The 21,420-nt window shown below is 44.8% G+C and overlaps 1 protein-coding gene across 1 annotated transcript in view; it reads right to left on the bottom strand.

Annotated features, from left to right (window-relative positions):
• The window catches only part of KLHDC8B (kelch domain containing 8B), an 858,961-nt gene that overhangs the window by 547,765 nt on the left and 289,776 nt on the right, over positions 1 to 21,420 (bottom strand). The gene's annotated exons all lie outside the window — the stretch shown is intronic.

The raw sequence follows: 21,420 nt of genomic DNA, 5'->3' as shown, positions 1-21,420 counted from the left end.
GTAAGCTTCTCCATCAAGGTGTGTATACTTCAGGTGATATTCCCTCACTTCTGGGAGATTATCTGTCACCCTCATAAGCTCTGGTTACACAGCAGCTCTTTGAGTACTCTTCAGCACGCTCCTTTCCGTGAAATAAAAAAAAATGGAATTAAGTGGTGGTTTGGGTCTTACTTTTATTTACATTGGGCCCGATTCACAGAACTAACTTAGGACAAAATCCTAAACTTACTACTTTTGGTATTCACAGAAGTTAGGATTTTGTCTTAAGTTTGTCTTAAGACAAAATCCTAACTTAAGTCTGTCTTAAGTCTGTCTTAAGACAAACTTAAGACAGAATCCTAAACTCCGTGAATACAAAAGGTAGTAAGTTTAGGATTTTGTCTTAAATTAGTTCTGTGAATCGGGCCCAAGGTCCAGAAAGGGCACATGGATCCACTGTGTAGAGTTTCTGAACCAGATCAGGGTGCTTCCCTTTCAAAGTCCTCGCTCCTCGCTCCTCACTGAATCTCCAGTGGGAGCTCTGTCCCCATCCTCCTTCACTTCTGTCCCTGGATCTCCAGTGGGAGCTCTGTCCCCATCCTCCTTCACTTCTGTCCCTGGATCTCCAGTGGGAGCTCTGTCCCCATCCTCCTTCACTTCTGTCCCTGGATCTCCAGTGGGAGCTCTGTCCCCATCCTCCCTCACTTCAGTCCCTGGATCTCCAGTGGGAGCTCTGTCCCCATCCTCCCTCACTTCAGTCCCTGGATCTCCAGTGGGAGCTCTGTCCCCATCCTCCTTCACTTCTGTCCCTGGATCTCCAGTGGGAGCTCTGTCCCCATCCTCCTTCACTTCTGTCCCTGGATCTCCAGTGGGAGCTCTGTCCCCATCCTCCTTCACTTCTGTCCCTGGATCTCCAGTGGGAGCTCTGTCCCCATCCTCCCTCACTTCAGTCCCTGGATCTCCAGTGGGAGCTCTGTCCCCATCCTCCTTCACTTCTGTCCCTGGATCTCCAGTGGGAGCTCTGTCCCCATCCTCCTTCACTTCTGTCCCTGGATCTCCAGTGGGAGCTCTGTCCCCATCCTCCTTCACTTCTGTCCCTGGATCTCCAGTGGGAGCTCTGTCCCCATCCTCCTTCACTTCTGTCCCTGGATCTCCAGTGGGAGCTCTGTCCCCATCCTCCTTCACTTCTGTCCCTGGATCTCCAGTGGGAGCTCTGTCCCCATCCTCCTTCACTTCTGTCCCTGGATCTCCAGTGGGAGCTCTGTCCCCATCCTCCCTCACTTCAGTCCCTGGATCTCCAGTGGGAGCTCTGTCCCCATCCTCCTTCACTTCTGTCCCTGGATCTCCAGTGGGAGCTCTGTCCCCATCCTCCTTCACTTCTGTCCCTGGATCTCCAGTGGGAGCTCTGTCCCCATCCTCCTTCACTTCTGTCCCTGGATCTCCAGTGGGAGCTCTGTCCCCATCCTCCTTCACTTCTGTCCCTGGATCTCCAGTGGGAGCTCTGTCCCCATCCTCCTTCACTTCTGTCCCTGGATCTCCAGTGGGAGCTCTGTCCCCATCCTCCTTCACTTCAGTCCCTGGATCTCCAGTGGGAGCTCTGTCCCCATCCTCCTTCACTTCTGTCCCTGGTTCTCCAGTGGGAGCTCTGTCCCCATCCTCCTTCACTTCTGTCCCTGGATCTCCAGTGGGAGCTCTGTCCCTATCCTCCTTCACTTCAGTCCCTGGATCTCCAGTGGGAGCTCTGTCCCTATCCTCCCTCACTTCAGTCCCTGGATCTCCAGTGGGAGCTCTGTCCCCATCCTCCCTCACTTCAGTCCCTGGATCTCCAGTGGGAGCTCTGTCCCCATCCTCCCTCACTTCAGTCCCTGGATCTCCATCCACAGAAATGCAGTCAATATGCTTTCACTGTCTGGGAAGCTGTGTCCTGGGCCACATTTTACTTCATTGTTTTGTCATTTTTACATAACACTGTCAGGGCATTGATTGCTCCTCAATAGTACCACTTTAACAGCCAAATATAGCAATAAGCAACAGACAGATGACTAATCAAAGGACCTTCTACTGAGCGGCAGCACATCTCACTGCGTTTTTTGTAACTTTTGAATCACTCAAGCTCGATTTTTTTTGTTGTTGTTAAACTGTTCAGTTTATGTGTAGTGTTTGTCACTTGTGGTGGGCAAACTCTGCGTGTGTGGTGGGCAAACTCTGCGTGTGTGGTGGGCTAACTCTGCGTGTGTGGTGGGTTAACTCTGCGTGTGTGGTGGGTTAACTCTGCGTGTGTGGTGGGCTAACTCTGCGTGTGTGGTGGGCTAACTCTGCGTGTGTGGTGGGCAAACTCTGCGTGTGTGGTGGGCTAACTCTGCGTGTGTGGTGGGTTAACTCTGCGTGTGTGGTGGGTTAACTCTGCGTGTGTGGTGGGCTAACTCTGCGTGTGTGGTGGGCTAACTCTGCGTGTGTGGTGGGTTAACTCTGCGTGTGTGGTGGGCTAACTCTGCGTGTGTGGTGGGCTAACTCTGCGTGTGTGGTGGGCTAACTCTGCGTGTGTGGTGGGCTAACTCTGCGTGTGTGGTGGGCTAACTCTGCGTGTGTGGTGGGCTAACTCTGCGTGTGTGGTGGGCTAACTCTGCGTGTGTGGTGGGCTAACTCTGCGTGTGTGGTGGGTTAACTCTGCGTGTGTGGTGGGTTAACTCTGCGTGTGTGGTGGGCTAACTCTGCGTGTGTGGTGGGCTAACTCTGCGTGTGTGGTGGGTTAACTCTGCGTGTGTGGTGGGCTAACTCTGCGTGTGTGGTGGGCTAACTCTGCGTGTGTGGTGGGTTAACTCTGCGTGTGTGGTGGGCTAACTCTGCGTGTGTGGTGGGCTAACTCTGCGTGTGTGGTGGGCTAACTCTGCGTGTGTGGTGGGCTAACTCTGCGTGTGTGGTGGGCTAACTCTGCGTGTGTGGTGGGCTAACTCTGCGTGTGTGGTGGGCTAACTCTGCGTGTGTGGTGGGCTAACTCTGCGTGTGTGGTGGGCTAACTCTGCGTGTGTGGTGGGCTAACTCTGCGTGTGTGGTGGGCTAACTCTGCGTGTGTGGTGGGCTAACTCTGCGTGTGTGGTGGGCTAACTCTGCGTGTGTGGTGGGCTAACTCTGCGTGTGTGGTGGGCTAACTCTGCGTGTGTGGTGGGTTAACTCTGCGTGTGTGGTGGGCTAACTCTGCGTGTGTGGTGGGCTAACTCTGCGTGTGTGGTGGGCTAACTCTGCGTGTGTGTTGCAACTTCTATCTTCAGTGCCAGGATACCCGTGGGGTGATAGAGCGCTTTATAAATACTGGATACATTACATTACATGTAGCAGATGATTGATTATATGGCAAATCTGGCAAATCTATCTTTATGCACAAATCGCGGCAACGAAGGTGTGCTTTGTGCACCCCTCGAGTTCACAGAACATTTGAGATTTCTGGATTTTGCATTTTCAGCGACGGGTCTAGGACTTTGCACACAATGTAGGGGCCACATGTATGGCAATTTCATTTTGCGCGTCTCTAATTGTGATTTTTTGCGACTTGCAATTAGGGACTCGGAAAATGCGATGTAATAATGTGTCTCAGACACATTTAGCGATCCCAATGGGCTCACAAATTGTAATTGAAATTGCATTAATATAGCACTTACTATGCTTACTACCCCTGACAAGGCACCAAAGTGCTTTTTGGCAACTAGCACGCTACTCTGGAACCCAAAAAGGATTAGTTGTGAATTAATATACGTAAATATGAAATTCATTTTAGCAGTGGACATGTGAGCCTGTTTTTTGGATTGAAAAAGGGTAGTGGAGGGATAGAAAAAGGAAGGGTTTGCGTTTATATAGCGCTTCATAACCCTGACAAGGCGTTAAAGTGCTTTTTAGTGAGTAACACGCTACTCTGGAACCCAAACAGGATTAGGGGGGAATTATTATCGGGAAATATTAAATTAATTTGAGCAATGGACATGTGAGTCTGTTATCAGGATTTAAAAAGGGTAGTAGAGGGATAGAAGAGGGAAGGGTTTGCATTTAATAGCGCTTTGTACCCCTGACAAAGTGGTGAAGTGTTTTATGGTGAGTAACACGCTACTCCGGAACGCAAACACGATTAGTGGTGAATTATTATAGGGAAATATGAGATTAATTTGAGCAGTGGACATGTGAGTCTGTTAGTTGTATTGAAAAGGATAGTGGAGGGATAGAAGAGGGAAGGGTCTTTTATTTGGAGATCCTAGCAGCAGGAGCAGGTTTGGGATGAGTAATGAGTAGGGGGGAGTCAGAGGGAAGGGTATAGAAAAGCTTCCTTGGGAGATCTGAATAGTAAAAGAGGCTTGAGATGATGCAAGGAGGGGTAGAAGAGGCATGGGTCTAGAAAGGTTTATTTTGGGGATTGTAGTAGAAGAATGAGGTTTGGGATGAGTCAGAGAGTGTAGGTAGAGGATATATTAAGAGAGGCATGGGGTGAGATATACGGTAATGCATTGGAGATGCTGAATTAGGATTAACCCCTTGTCTGCTGATGACGGAACCACTCCGTCATCAGCTGCGGTGGCGCTGTGCTGATGACGGAGCGGTTCCGTCATGGCCCACTCGGAGCGCCTGCGCGGCGCAAATTCCGCACCTGCGCTGAGCGTTCCATTGAGCGGGGCGGGCCTTGACGGAACCGCTCCGTCAAAAGCACAGTGCCACCGACGCTGGTGATGGAGCGGTTCCGTCACCAGCATGCGGCCGCCGTGCGGCCGCCCCGCCCCCTTAGCACTGCGGCGGAATAGCCGCCGCAGTGAAGGGGTTAAAGGAATAAATATAAAGATACTTAAGTACATAGAAGGCACATATGTATAAGTGTGGTATTATATCTAGATTTATGTTGTATTTAATAAACTCAGACTTTTGAAGTATTGCTAGATGTTAAGCTAATTTATTTGTTTAAAAAATGTTTAATTCAATAGTGAAGCAATTGTAGATGACTAGTTATAATAAAAATGCACATATTTATTCAGCGACCTATATACATGTTAAACATAGAATACTCGAACCATAAGTAATATGTACATTTGTTAAGCAGAACCAATGAATATTTATATGTTTATAAACATGATTATTGTACACATTTATACAAATGAATATAAGTATCTAGGTACACATATATAATCCAAATAACTGCTAATATATAGTGGGATATGCTATATATTTATGTTTGAGTATGGTGGTTATGTGGGGAAAAGCCAACTCTTGAGTAGTCTTCTGAAGATAAGACTATGGTTGGGGGTAAAGAGTTCATAGTTTAGCTGCTCTTGAACAGAGAAGGATGTGCCACATAATGTTTTTTTTCTTGTATGGTGGGATTTTGATGTGAGATGCTTATCTAGAATGGAGGTTCCTTTTGTGGAGTATTTGGCGATTTTATTCCTGATTAAGAGCCGTCCTGTTCCATGTACTACTTTGTGGGTGATTCAAGCAGCTTGAATGTGGATCTTCTGGCAACCGGTCACCAATGTAGGGGCACATGCATCAATCCCGCATTTTGCAATTTCGAAATAGCGAATTTTACCGATTCGCTATTTAGAAGTCGCAAAATGGAATGCATGAAGGATTCACACAAAAAAATGTGATTCCTTAAAATTTCTTAATTGCGACTTCCAATTAAGGAACGGCTTCCCATTGATTCCTATGGGCCCTAGGAATTAATGGGAATTGCATGCGCAATTAAAAAACATGTTGCACACACACATGCCCAAAGGGCATGTTTGTGTGCAACATAGAACTTTGAAAAATGCACTTTTGTGCATTTTTCAAACTTTTCGCAAATTACCATCAACTTTAAGTTGATGGTAATTTGCATTACTTTAAAACAAAATCGCAATGTTTTTGTTGTTGTTGCATTGCATTTATGGAATCACAATTTGCGATTCCCTAAATGCAATCGCAATTTAAGTAATCGCAAATTTTGAGATTACTTATATAGCGATTTTTTTTGCATTTGGGATGATGCATCCCAAATGTATTTTTTTCCCATAAAAATGTTGGTGCCCACATTCACAAAAACTACAGGGTCCCTTTGGAACCCCTTCCCGTTTTGCGAACGGGTTACCACCTCCTTCAGAGAGTTGGTAAAATATAATTTTTTTTTCGACTGCATCCCAGTCGAAAAACATTCATGCATCCCCCCTGTGACTCGCTATTAGGAAGGGATGTCCTCAACACGCCCCTTCCTAATGCCGACTCGCAGACGCTATTTTGCGAGTTGATAATAGGTTACTGACTCGTAAAATAGGGTAAGTACATGTGAAAAGTCTATTTAGCAGTTGCAAACGGCCCGATTTTCCGTTTGCGACCACTAAAAGCCGTTGTACATGTGGACCCAAATTACTGTGACACCAGAGTCAGACAGAAGTCAGGATACCAGTTTCACATGTGGTCGGGCACTCATGGCAGGGGTGCATGCCTTCTTACCATGCAAGGGATATTACCATCCCAGAAAGAGGCTGCAGAAAATGTCAGGGACATGCAGCCAAAGGGGAAAGCAGACTTTGTTTGACTTTATTGAGTCTGTCATGTTTACACCATGGCGTGTAACATTATGGAAGCAGAGCCGTGTTGTGCCAGAGGTTTGTGTACTGCAAGTGAGGCTTCAATATTTGCACACCAAATCTTGACTATACCCCAGGAAAAAACAGGTGCCATCTTGAGAGGAAAAATGTCCTTTTGAGATGCATAGATTGGAAACTTGAGTGAATTATAAGTTTCAATGTCTAGAATATCTAGAAAGATGTATGAGTGCCTGTGTGCCAATATAGAGGTTAGTTGCAACTGCCAAGAAAAAACTAATCAATGAAGATTAGTATACATGCGGAACAATTCAGAGCCTGGCGGACAGGATATTGTGCCGCAAACATAACGGAGTAGCCTGCCTTCGAAAACCCCTGGTCTGCTCACCTCATTTAGAGACGGGTGGACCTAAACTGTTCTGTCAACTGATCTCCTGTTGACTCTGTTGACAGAAAACTTTCTCCAACATCCTAATTGAGTAGAGGCCATCAGAAAAAGGACTTTACACGACCTGCACTATTCAAGGTGGATAGTGTGATGTCTTTTTTTCTGTCTATCACCGCCAGGGAAAATGAGGCTATGAGGGAGAGTTAACAATATTAAGGACCCCGATGCTCACAGATAGAACTCCCAGGGTGTAGGGGTCCTCAGTTTTATATTTTTCAAAAACAAACTCCTGCTTTATGAATTTGTTTATGAAAATAAAAACTTTTTAAAAGTTTGTTCAAAGTGGTCAACATCGACAGTGTTGTCCACCCACCTTTTAGCATTTTACCCACTGAACCAACATTGAGCAATTTACACACTGACAGAACCATAGAAATTGCAGTTCCTTTCAATGTACAGAGATGACCGCTGGGTAGTCACCTCTATACAGCAGCGGTCCATGCAAGTAAGAGCAGTGGGGCCAGGTGGATGGGGTGGGGTATTTCAACAGATGACGACGAGAAAAAATTAATTATGTATTTAATTTTCCCTCGTGGTCGTCTGTCAAATCCTCCCACCCCCCAAACTGGCCCCCTGCTCTTACCTGCATGGGCCACTCCTGCTTCTATATTTGATGGACAGTAGTGTGTCTGGATGGCGGTGGTAATATTATTAGGGAGTACCATCCGCAATACTCACAATCTTGCCCTTCGCCCGGAAAGGCAGTATTTGAGGTCTTACGTGAGATGAAAAAACATATTCCTGTCTGGAAACTAATCAAATGGGGTTGTATGAGAGCAATACATTTGTATTAATAAAAAAAGTGAATAATTCATTATCTTTGCTTGAACCACGCTTTATAACTTGGACTGCGTTTATCCAAACCGCCTTTCGGAAGAACAGCAATTGTCGCAGATTGTCACCTCGCCTCGTGCAGTCTATATGATTCATACATAAGAAATTACATTTTTTAATATTAAGGGCTTGATTGAGATCTTGGCGGACAGGTTACTCCATCACACGGTGACTGAAATCCCGTCCGCCAAGATCTAAACCAGACCCTAAATCTAAGGTGTTCATTGCTGATGCGGACTGCCGTCGGGTTACTCTGGTCATCCTTTTTTACAGACACGTCTGTTGGTTTCACTGGATGTTAGCGTTCTCTTGAGGAAACCGCAGAGTCTTTAGCGCGCACACATAATATTAAAAAAATATGGAATATTGCAATTGCTAAAAGTATTATTCTTGTGTAGATAACCATCTATTTTGTTAGCAAATTAATTTATTTTGGTCAAGGTGTAAAATCAAAAGATGGATAAATCACTATCAAATCCTGTTGGTGGAAAGGTTGCCAGGGACCGTTACAAACCTGTATGAACAATACTGTCATATCAGCAAGGCCAGTTGATAATTATCGCTAAGCGCACTTAGCGCTTGGATAATTATTGCTGGCTAACACTGGTTCCTATCGCGGAGATAGCATGCTATCAGCAACGCAATCTTCAATGCGATAGGAATCCAAGCATTAGCTGGAAAACAGTGTGATTATTGCTGGAAATCCAGCAATAAGCGCACTGCGACCCGCGATACCTTGATGATAGGGCAGGGTGTTCTTAGCCATGTAATCCACCTCCTATTTGATTACATAGCTAAATCAGATTACAAGTAGGCGTAAGGAAAGTATCGATAACCGTGGTTAGCGCTACTTTTCTTATCGCTCTGCCTGTTAGCGTGCAGCTTGATAATTGGAGAAATGTCGGTTAGAGACATTTCTCCAGTTATTTCGGGGAGGAACGCCCACTTTGCATCTCATTAGAGATGCAAAGTTGGGCGTTGTTGTAACTGGTGCTAAGTCAGCAAAACATGCAATAGCCTGTCTTTGCTGATAGGGCGATGAAATTATCGCCGCTTTTCAACCGAAAACGGACACAAAAGCGGTGATAATTTCATAGCGCCGCCTTGATGATATGCCCCAATAGTTCCTCCAGTTAACACCCTTGAGTAAAGTTTTGGCTTCTCTAAAAATATCAGATGGTTTAGGTACACATGTCTTAGTCCTGAATGCCGCAGTTTGGGGGGGGGGGGGGGGGGGGGGTGTTCCTTTGGGGAGTTGGGGGGTAATCTGTATAACAAAAAAAATAAATAAAAGCAGACCAGAATATCCTGCCGCGCAGTTACATTGCTAGATTCATGGACTGGCTTCCATGCTGCCACCTACCGCCGCCCGGCCTTCAGGTTGTGGGCTGATGGGCCGTGTACACAGAAGTATGTTATTTGATGTAATGTCGTTGCTTTGGGGATGCTGTCGGCGCAACTGTTATGCACTATCATTGTCTGCGACAAAAATAAAGTTTTTAAAAAAAATAAAAAAAAAGATTTATCTGGGTCTTGTTTTCTAGTTTAAGTGAATCCCAATATTTACACAAAATACCAAAAATGTCCTCCCTATTGAGACAGTGTGTGACATACACGTGTGTGAGTCCTTTGGATGGTTTGTGCACTAGCTGTGTAGTCACACAGTGGGGAAGGCATGATTCCTTGGTCACATGATGTTATACTTCATGTAGGAAGCCTGACCTTCAACCTGAACAATGCCCACAAAGTTTGCACTTCGTAAAAATGTGAAAAATGTTGGCAGGGAAATTGGCCCTCAAAATAAGGTATTTTTTCTACATTGTTCTACTAAAACGTTTGATGGAGAAAATCCTTTCAAGCAAAGTGAGCGTTGCAGGGCTTTCTTATGCTTTCTATCCATAGAAAGGCCATCGAAAGGGAATGTAGAGGGTGAGAACGAATTTATCTGTACGCTTCATGAAAAGTGAAGAAGTCCTGAAAGATTAACATAAGGACCCCATAATCTAATATTCAAGTAAGAGCATCAGATATATCAAAAGTGAACTTCAATAAAATTAGTCCACACTCAGTTAGAAAAAACTCTCTAGAGGTATAAAGTATTGATTATATTTATTTGTGTTTTTTGTAGAAAGAAGTTCAAATCATTGGTTTTAACATTACGTCTGTCCTGAGGAAGGTGCCACAAATGTATATCTACGCACCGAAACGCGTCGACAATGGGACTTTTTAATGTGTATAATTTGTTTGTACAATGCATTTAATTTTATTACACCAGGATTCTTAATTTGTGGTGTGACTCTGCAGTAGATACCGTAATTTGGATTTGTTAGATAGTGGATAAAATTGTAACAGAGCACACTTTTTATAAATTTATAAATATAACTGTATCTATATGGTGTACCAATGAAATATGTGTTTGATTCTAAAGAAATTTCTTCACAAAACAACATTTTAATGAAATTTTAATAAAACTTTGAGAGTTATAAAGAATAATATTGATGTGTGGCGTTCCATTGGTAATCAGATGATGGTAAATATAATGTAACAACAATTTAAGTGTGTAGGCCGTATGGTCACCAACTGAAAGATCAATACACAGAAAGGAAATATTTTGATATAGTTTCTTATGCAAACACCATTTTTTGTTGGGCTTTTAGCGGCTGCCATTTTTTTTAACTTTGCACAATTTGTGAACAGAGAAAGTTTAAAATAGAGATCTTCAGGGACCTTCTCTCCGTTGCCCAACCCTATTTTTGAGTATATTAGAGGCCGATTCAGAGAACTAACCTGAGCCAAAATCCTAAACGTACTACTTTTGGTATTCACAGAAGACATTTAGTAGCAGTAAAGTTAGGATTTTGTCTTGAGTTAGAATTTTGTCTTAAATTAGGATTTTGTCTTAAGTTAAACTTAAGTAAAACTTAAATTTGGCTTAAGTTTTGTTTTTAAGACAAAATCCTAACTTGAGACAAAATCTTAATTTAAGACAAAATCCTAACTTTACTACTACTAAATGCCTTCTGTGAATACCAAAAGTAGTCAGTTTAGGATTTTGTCTCAGATTAGTTCTGTGAATTGGCCCGACGTGTTCTGGGTGTGGCACGAACCAGTGGTCAAAGTGCATTAAAACATGTATTTGGAAGTGTGATATTGTGTGCAAAAGGGGTGGAGTGAGTGAACGTGTGAGTAAGCGTGCAGGTGGGTTCAAAAGTGTGACTAACAAAAACAAAATATTCTTTAACTTTTTTTGGTCTTTCACCTTCAAGTAACTACAAATAAAATAAGGCGCAACCTAAATGAAAAATACATGCAAACAAAGTCAATCAATGGGAAATGCACTACAGTACATTATGAAACCTCTATTAGTTTAAGCTGCACAGGACTGCGTCTGTAAACAGGGAGCCACAGGATTGAACTCTGGCTGTGTATTTTTAGAGCTACGAAGTCCCAATCGGTAATAGAAAGTACTATGAACACGTACTCATTATTTTGCATAGTGCATTTTATTTATTTAGATGTCAATTAAAAGCACACACTTCACGGCTCAGCTGGTAACTCCTGTGCAATTCCACGCAAAAAGAATAAATCTGTGTCATCAGGAAGCTTACGGTGATTCCATCAATTAAAGCCAATACCGGCTTCCAAGCTCCCTTTACATTTGCAGATTGGACAGTTGTGCACATTTACATTTCTTTCAGGCAGCAGCACCCTGGCAGGAAGGCTTGTTTAGCTGTCTGCCCATTCCTTCGTTTCACAGCACAGGAGACTCCCTGCCTTACATTTCAGCCAAAGCAGTTCAGCTCTCGGAATTAACCGTCCGAGGACGGTTCTTTTTTCACAAAAAGTAGGGGAACTCTTTTTATTAATTTAGAAAAGTATAAGCATGGCGTGCCCCTCAGAACCGCCCACTTCCACCACTGGCACGAACACACACGTTAATCACAATCCCGGAAGTACTATTTGCATTCTGGGCCTAATATATGAGCAATATGTCCTATCCCTAGAGGCAATCTTACACTGTCCATCCATTACTGGTACTCCAGTTGACAACCTGGATGTGCCAAGCCATTAAACCCACTGGGCCTCATTTATGAGAAATGACGCATCGCTGCGTGAAAGCAGCGATGCGTCACTTTTCACTGCGCCCTCCTTGCGACATACCTGATGCGTCATATTTACAGTATGACGCATCATGTTGCAAGGAGTTACAGATACGCCAGCATTTCTGACGTATCTGTAAGCGCAAAAGTGACGCATTGCTGGAGTGTGTCACAAAAGTGACGCAACTCCAGCAATGTGTCCTTTCACATGGGGCAAGCCCCATGTGAAAGGGCCCGCATCAGTCTTACTCCTGCTGCGAGGCAAGAGCGTCCTAGAAGTGACGCAGTGAAATCTCATAGATTTCACTGCGTCACTTCCACGAGGCTTATTGCTGGGAAATGGCCCCCCCCTGCATACATTATACCTGGCGCGGTTATAATGTAGCGCAGGGGTTTACAAAGTGACGCATCTGCTTAGATGCGTCACTTTGTAAATATTGCGCAACAGGAGGCATGTTTTACGATGCTGATGCGTCACAAAAAGTGACGCATCGGAAGCGCAAAACTGACGCCCACTGTTATTCTAGAAGCTGGCGGTACATCTTTGGAGGGGCAGGGATGGCTAGATAAGTAAACACCGGGGGGGGGGTGGAGTGACTTCACGCATCCATTGTTCATTAATGACATCATAGGATTGACTGCTTGTTGTTTCCAACATTAACCTCTCAAAAACATCCTGTCAGGTGGAAAGGGGCACAGGGTAGAAATTATAAAAAGTTATTGGGCTCCCTGAGCCCTCTTTATCTTCTGTTCCTGCTGCTGCCTGCATGGTCCCTAATGAAGAGTCATGGCAGTGCTTAATTTGTGAAAGAATGAGTGTTGGTATCTGCTCAGGATTGCACAGCCGGTGCAATTAAACATCGGTGAGCTAAATCCCAAAGCTTAAATCCACCACATACCTCTTTCATCCACTGCAAGCACTCCCGGCCCCCTTATCTCACTCTTGCTGGTTCCTGGTTTCTCTGCTTGTGATGGTTTTGCATCTTTCTCTTTCCCCGTCTATCCAAGCTGTGCGTGTTTCCTCTCTCTTGCACTGGGTCAACATATGATGTGGAAAAATAAGTGTTGGTCTCCAAAAGTAAGTGCTGGTGCCCCCTGCCAGTAACCACTGGCTCAGATTAAGCACTGAGTCATGGCTACCAAAGGGCAAGTGAGCCCGTGGGTACCACTGATTTAACTAAAGTATCAAACAGAGGTTCTTATCTATCTTTTCCGAGTGGGCCAACCAGGGCCGGACTGGCTGTAGCAGGCACCGGGCGTTTCCCCGGCAGGCCGCTAGGGTGGGGCCGGTTTTGGTCCCCTGGGGGGGCCGTTTTTGTTACTGGGGGTTGGCAATATCGGCCCGGTAACAAAATCGGCCGAAACCGGCCCTCACAAACTGCTCAGCTGCACTCCCCCCCCACCCGAGGGGGGCGGCAGCTGAGCAGTTTGCCAGAGCCGGTTTCTGTTCCCAGTCCAGCCCTGGGGCCAATACTAGCAGGCCCTGAAATCCCACAGAGTCCATCCCATGGTCACACATATCTTCCCACATCAAGCATCATTCCATCTCGTTCAGTGCGTCACCCGCTGTCACGGATGCCTTTGCCGTCAACCCATCTAAGCCACCCAAGAGGAAAATTTGCAAGCTCCAGTGGCGGCCCAGATATTCAAAGATGGCTTCAAGTGACCAGTGAAATCTCCATTAGATAAAACAACTCTGGATATAGATCATGTCCCCAATGTCGCTTCACAGCATGATTGTTTCGAAGCACTCACAATATGTTTCTCTCCCGCTCAATTTTCAAACATGCTCAGATCAGTAAGATATGGAGGAGTCTGACCGGATCTACCCTTAGGAATACTTCCCGGTCAGTAATACGCCGCCCATGCATCTCGATCCTGAATAGCTATCTACTAGTACTCCACTTGTTCGCACAATAATCCTGGTGGATATGCGACCTAAACCGACTCCACCAACACTTCCAGGTAAATCAAGCAGCTTGCAAGTGGTCTAAATCTGTAGAACAAAAGGGGTGTAGAAATTACCCATTGACTCAAGTTCTTTGACACAGTCAACGCATTCACACTTTAGCGCATCACGTTTTGTCGGATAGTGCTGTCAGAGGAGTCGAGTTTGACAACCAACTGTGGAACTTTACAGTTGATGGGCTGCATCAGATTGTACTGTGTGCTCATTTACACTACCTAACCGTCTGATAAAGATTATAATGTTGTTATACTCTGCTTCGATCCCACAGGACAACACATCATCCTGTACAGACCCCTACACAATTACCTATCGCAGGTCATCGTTTGCTATCATGGCCCTATAGACAGAACTTACCACTGAGATACATTACTCCCAAATTTGCAATATATACTGAACAAAGCTCATATATGTCAAAAGAATGTATTTTCAGCACCAACAGCAGTCATCACTTAAAAGACAACAGAACATCTCTGAACAACTAGCTTGGACACAAACTTTATCAGCCCACCTCCAAAACAGTGAGGCAGACGGACCTTCCCGTTCAATCACTTGCTCAAATCAGCACCTACGCCATGTAGTGCGCAAAGTGCTGCCACCTCAAAAGGCAGATCCCTTGTCCAACCTTCTATCACAGAAGCAGCATAATATATTGGTCATATCTCACACAGCCCAAAGCACTAAAGCCATGTAGGTAACCCTAAAGCAAGCCTTCCACACACAACCTTCAGTCACAGAACCACAAGAAGATGTTAGGTACAACATTCCAGATCCACACGCACAACACACATCTCTAGTTAGATGACCGGCTAAGAATGGTGTTCAATGGCACCAGTGTTCAAGGCTGGGGCAACTGCTTATTAGAAGAATCAGAGAGCAAAGTGCTACAGCTGACCCACCCAGGGTAATAACACAGCAACACAAAATAACTCAATGAGCAGGTTAAGCGTCTTCTCACTTAAGACCCCCATGACTTCAGGCAAAAAGAAACACCATAACACGAGGTAAGGGAGCCCAGGTTTACTGCAAGAAGGAGACATATGCTATGCAAATGCTGATAACATTATATCACATTCTATGATATGAAACAACACAAAACATCACTTTGATAAAGATGAGTCTAATGTGAGCCAATCCCCTGCTCAACCTCCGCTCAAAGAGTGGTGCTGAATATTGTCTAGGCGGGTGTGCGCATGGGGAGAATGGGCTGCTGATTGAGGCGGGTGAGACTCTGCTGAAGCAGCGACCACAACTCTTGTCAGGGTGAAACACAAGCAAGTGCCAAATTAACCTTTACTCACCCTCTGGTAGCTTGGCACAAAAGCACTCAGGTTTAGCTTAGAGGCAACGAGTGAAGTATTTATGCAGCACACCAACAGTAATAAAGTGAAAGCACAATACCAGAAAAATCTCACACCAATTTAGTAAAATAGAATAAAATGTAATACATTATTTGAATCCAACAAAACAAAAAGCCAATTAGTAGTACCAGAGATATGCTATTTTAAAGATTTAGGTAAAAATAGTGCTTAAAACCACAAAGCGCCAACAGCGGTTATCTTGTCGGGCTGGACCAGGACAAAGTCAAAAGTTGTGAGTGTGGACCAGATACAGGAACCAAGTTAGCCCCGCTGAGAAATGTACCTTAAATCCTGGTTGCGAAGTGTTGCACCATGCAACGGCGATCCAGAGAAGCAATGAGAGGTCTGTGTCCAAGATGCATCACGCAGTAGCAGTTCCAATGAGCTGCAAGGGCTGTGAGGTGGTTCTGATGAGGGACTGCAAAGAGCTCCATCGGATTTGTGTTGTGCTGCATTGGTTCTGATGGTATCAAATCTGGGCTGGCAGAGCACCTTTGGCCCCACCTCTAAGGGTCCAGATACTGAAGGGGCACCACTTGGAGGTTAGGACACAGCAGAGTCCAGGTTCAGGGGTCAAGGTGGTTGGAGCCCTCGCTGTCCCTGAGGCTCTGATCAGGAGGTCCTGGATTCAAGATGCAGGCTCAGTCCTACTTACTCAGGCAGCAGTGCAGCAGGTTAGCAGGGAAGCAGGGCAGTCCTTCTTGCAGAAGAACAGTATAGCAGTTCTTATTCTGAGTCTTCCACAGGTACAGATGTATACTGAAGAGTGAGGTTGTAAGGTCCAACTTATACCTGGTGCCCACTTTGAAGTAGGCGAAGCTTCTGGCATCCTCCCCTACAGTGTTGTCAGGAATTTCCTTCTTACATGCCCTGGCCCCAGGTTGTCTAGGGGCACAAACACTAGTCTGGAATCTTTTGTGAGTGTGCTGAGGCAGAGTCTTTGTGATTTGCAAATGTGTTAGATGGCAGCTCCACCCCTATCAAGTCAGAGAAGGCCCATCCTGCCAACACCTAGTCCCCCTTTGTCTCACTGTCTGGAACGAAAACACGAAGACCAACTGCCAGCTACACCTAGTAATGTTACCCAGGGCACAAGCTGCAGGCACCCAATGGTTCGGACAAGAATAAGTCAACTTTCTAAAAGTGGCATTTTCACAATTGTGACGTAAACCCGACTTTACCATTAAAGCGTGTTTTAAATTACAATCTGTAGACATCAAACTCAATATCTCTCCCAGCTCTCATTTGAAAGTTATCACTTATTAAATGTACTAAGGTAACCCAATATTAACCTATGGGACAGGCAGGCCTTGCAGTAGTGGTAAACGAATTTAAGAGTTTTTCACTACCACAACATGTAAACGTTAAATGTACATGTGTAACTTTTTTTAATTAAAATGCACCTTTACCTAATGGCTGTTTAGGGCCTACTGTAGGGGTGACCTATATGTATTAAAAAAAGAAGGTTTAGGCCTGGCAAAAGGTTAGTTTTGCCAGATTGAAGTTTAAAATTGCACACATGGCTACAATGGCTGGTCTAAGATGTTTAAAAGGCTGCTTAAGTGGGTGGCACAATCGGTGTTGCAGGGACACTAGTAGCATTTAATTTACAGGCCCTCGGTACAAGTTTTACCAGTTTACTAGGGTCTTACTAGTAACTTAAAAGTGCCAATTGGGTGGAAGCCTGGAAGCCATTTATACCATGTTTTGGGATAGAGCACAAGCACTTTGGCACTGTTTATCAGTGGTAAAGTGTGTAGAGTCCGTAGGCCTGCATAAACGAAGACAGCAAACACAGGAAGATTGAAGGCAAAAAAGTTGGGGGGAAACCACGCCAAGGATGTCAGATCCAACAGCGCAATTAAAAGTTTTCTGTCTTCGAAATACAGAAGCTGAACAACAGGAAAAGCCACCTTTTTCTGGATCCACTTTCTCATCTGCTAATCAGAAAAGAGCTGGAAGAGATCCCTTCCTGGATTGTAGGTAGTGCATGCAGATGAGGGATACATGAGCAGCCAATGAGGTTAGTCTAAACACAGAGACCAGGCCTAACTGGGTATAGAGCAGCCAGTTAAAACCGCTGATACAATCTACGATTTCAGCCAATCTGATTGGTCATCGTTCAACCAATTAGAATTGGTTACAGTGTTTAGAAAATCCTGATGACTGCTGGTATATGGGGAAAATGTGCACATATCTGAGCCATTTTTCAGTCTAGAGGTACGTTTTGCGCAAACATGAAAGGATATCTGTGTTTATGTATATATTTGAGCTTTTATTTTAAGTTTGCCAACAGGGTAGAACTTTCTTGCAATTAGGTCAAACCAAAGACGGCCCATTTGCAACAAAACAGTGCAGTTTCATGTATGTTCTCTTTTTGTGAAGCATTTTCACCCACCACTGCATCTAACAGCGGTATGCAATACTTTATACGCACACAGAAAAGAAAAGTCGTATATGCATGTGAGAGAGTTAAGCATAAAAGATGATTTTGTTTCTGCTGTGAGAGTAGAAGGTCATGGCATATATTCCCAGGCTTCAAGACACCGGCACAGACCCTGTGTTGGAGAAACATTCCCCACTGAGCCCTAGCTGCCTCCTAGGGAGGACAGGGTCATGTTTCGTCCCTGACACCCCGAGCGATATGTAGATATCTCTGCCCATTGAGACGTCACCTTATGCCACTAGCCCCTCCCAATGTCTCTCGCCTCTTTCCTCCTCTATAGCTCTGTGTAGCTGCAATATATTAATATTCTGCAGGTTAATTTGTGTCTCCAGGGGATGCCTGCTCACTATGTACCAGCCCTTACTAGCTCTGCATGCATGTGCAGTGCACCCAAATATTAGAAGGATGAGAAGAGGCGGGCAAGTGACACACACACATACATACATCCACAAACACACACACATATACTCACACACAGAGACAAACACACATACACACATTCTCTCTCCGCACACGCACACTCTCTCTCCACACACACACACACACACACACACACACACACACACACACACGCATACACCCACACACACTCTCTGTCTACACACACACACAGACACACACTCTTACATGCACACATATATACACACGCAGACACAAATACATACACCCACACATTCTCTCTCTCCACACTCACACATGCACACACACACACACACACACACACACACTCTCACTCTACACACACACACACTCTCTCTCTCCACAATAACACGCACACATGCATATACATATATATATATACACACTCTCCCTCTCCACACACACACACAGACACGCACACACATATACACACACATACATACACATATCTACACACACACACACACGCATGCTTTCTCTCCACACACACACACTCTCTCTCTCCACACACACACACACATCCACACACACACATACATACACACACATCCACACACACACACTCTCTCTCTCCACACACACACACACACACACACACACACACACACACACACACACACACACACACACACACACACACACACACACACACACACACACACAAGCTCTCTCCTTCCCTCTCCAGCAGATTCACCCCGCATGGACTAATACTTTCTGACATTTTGCTTAGAGGAAAAAAACATCCACACTTTTCGCCTTCTCCAGACCATGACGGTGAAGGAAGATGGCTCTCTCTACCGGAAAGGAGGGATGCAGGGTACAAGGGAGCGGTGACCTTACAATGTGCATGTTGTGGAAGAGAACGCGAGCCGTTTTAAAGAACAGGACTCCACCTGGTGCCAAGACGCCTATTTCAAGCGTGAAATTCTCAGAAACAATCCTGAAGCCGCCACCTCTCTTCCATGCACACAAATGTGATCTTAACGTGCCACATTTTCTTTCCCAGCTGGGCCCATTAAGCAGCAGCAAAGGGTAACCGTGTGTCCCTGTGAACCTGCGGGCACACATGGCCCAGGGTAGTATGCTCGCCTGGGCACAAGTCCTAAAAAAAGAAGTGGGGGGACTAACCTAGTTAGGCAGTATGCAAGTGGCATCACGGTGTGCTACATCACGGCACGCAACACCACGGCGCACGACATCACGGCACATGGCATCACGGCACGCAACATCACGGCGCATGACATACGATGCACAACATCACACATGGCATCACAGGAATTGAAATCATAGAAAGTGGCATCACAAGCCACAACTTTACAGGAAGTGGCATCACAAGAAGTGACATCAGATCTAAAGCCCTCACATATATGTTTAGTATGTCTATCATGTGTACGTTTGAGCTCATTGCAAGAATAATAGCACAGTGAGCTATGGAAGATGATATGTGACTTCTACACCTTGCAATCCCCCAGTTTTTTGTAACACATCCTGTACATTCTTTTAAAAACGTATATAATGTATTGTGCATGTAATATGCACGTGTTGATATAAAGCACTCTGACACCCTACATTGGAATGAGTAGGGCTATACAAGAAAAAATAGTGGTACTTAAATCAATTCAACGCCTCCTCAGGGGAAGTAAGCGCTATCTAAATGCAATTTGCTTTGTGTATGTACTGGGAAAGAAACAATTGATGGGCGGAATGCTGGACAGTACAAACATTCACCCCCAGACACAAGGATCTGGGTTTAATCCATCGTTCTTTTGCTCACCACACCACCCCATTTGGACCCAGCCGTATGCAAATCAGTCTTGGCCCTGTTCCTTGTGGGATTAGTTCAGCCCGAACTGCCAAGCCAGGTCCTCCACGGACCGGAAACAAGCATCCCTGGACCGGTTTCAGGGCATTACCCTTCATCAGCCAGGTTAGCTTGAATTCAGTGGTGGGAAAGACCAACACATCTGATATTCCTACAGTGCATGCTTATCTCCTAAACAGGGAATGAACAAAGTGAGAAGCTGCCTCTCTTATGAATGTGTGAAGTGCTAACAAGGTGTGAGCCTTTGTTTCTGCTCTGATGCATTTCCTTAAAGGTGTGAGGCTCTTGGCCGCTCCCAGCCAAGAGACTCAAACAAAAGTAGGCCTGATGACCGCTCAAATGCAGCCTTTGTTATGGGCCCAGCTGGAGTCTTAAATAAGAACGCCCCATCCCCGCCTGCACGTTGTTGCTTGTTGCAGATGGAAATCAGACAACGTGCAGGCGCTGCTGAAAGTGTCCCGGTGTTTGGGAATTACACTGCGACGAGTTCAGCATATTATTCAGTGGGGCCCAAATTCTTGGCAGGGTGGATGGCGATCACCCTGTGAAAAAATGTGGTGGACCCCGTCCACCCGTGTGTACCCCCGACTCGTGCCCTGATCCATGCTCGCAAAACAGGGATGCGCAAGTTGCACACCGGCTGGTTTGTGAACGGAGATGCAGTTTGTCAATGTGAAATCAGCTGCGTACTACTAGGTCACCGTGTAATTTTTGCAATCGCAGAGGATGGCAAAATGACCTGCATAATGAATATTAATTAGGCAAGCAACTGTTTGCAGCCCGTGTTACTGCCTATGAACAGCGCCTCATTCCCTACACTGGTGATAAGCGCTACAATTCGACATAACATAAAATAACAATAGCGTTCTGCAAAGAACAGCAGATCACCATTCCTATGTTCCCATTTCCAAACAGAATACATATTTTTTTTTTAAAGCAGCTAGTGTCCTTTAAAGGAATAAGGACCACATGGGCATAGGTTTAAGTTTTTGTGTTCCTAATAGCGATTTTTTGAATTCCCTATCAGGAAATGGCAAATACCTATGTACGAATGTGTCCTTGACACATATAGCGATTCATAATGGTGTTCAAAGTGACCTACCTCATTAATTTTCATGAGATAGGTCACAATTTCCAAAACACTGGCAATCGCTAAAAACACAGTGATGGTGGTCTCCTGGGACAGCAGACCACGATGCTGTGTTTGCTTTTAAATAAAGCAATGAATTTTTTTTTAAATGCAGCCCCTTTTCTTCGAAAGGAAAATAGGATGTGTATGAAAAACAAAATTAAACATTTCAGTTTCATTTTTTTTTTTAGTTCAGTAAGATTTTATTGAATTTTCGACAATGGAGAAGTACATAAATACATACAAAAAAGTGAAGAAATAATTCATTAAATTATAAAAGAAGCGAAAGAAAACAATCATAAGAATACATTCATCAATAAAATACATCGCAATATAATATTGTCAGTTAAAGGAGAAC

The sequence above is a fragment of the Lissotriton vulgaris genome, chromosome 9 (assembly GCF_964263255.1).
Source record: "Lissotriton vulgaris chromosome 9, aLisVul1.2, whole genome shotgun sequence".
Taxonomy (NCBI): Eukaryota; Metazoa; Chordata; class Amphibia; order Caudata; family Salamandridae; genus Lissotriton; species Lissotriton vulgaris.
This window is presented reverse-complemented; position numbering and strand designations above follow the sequence as displayed.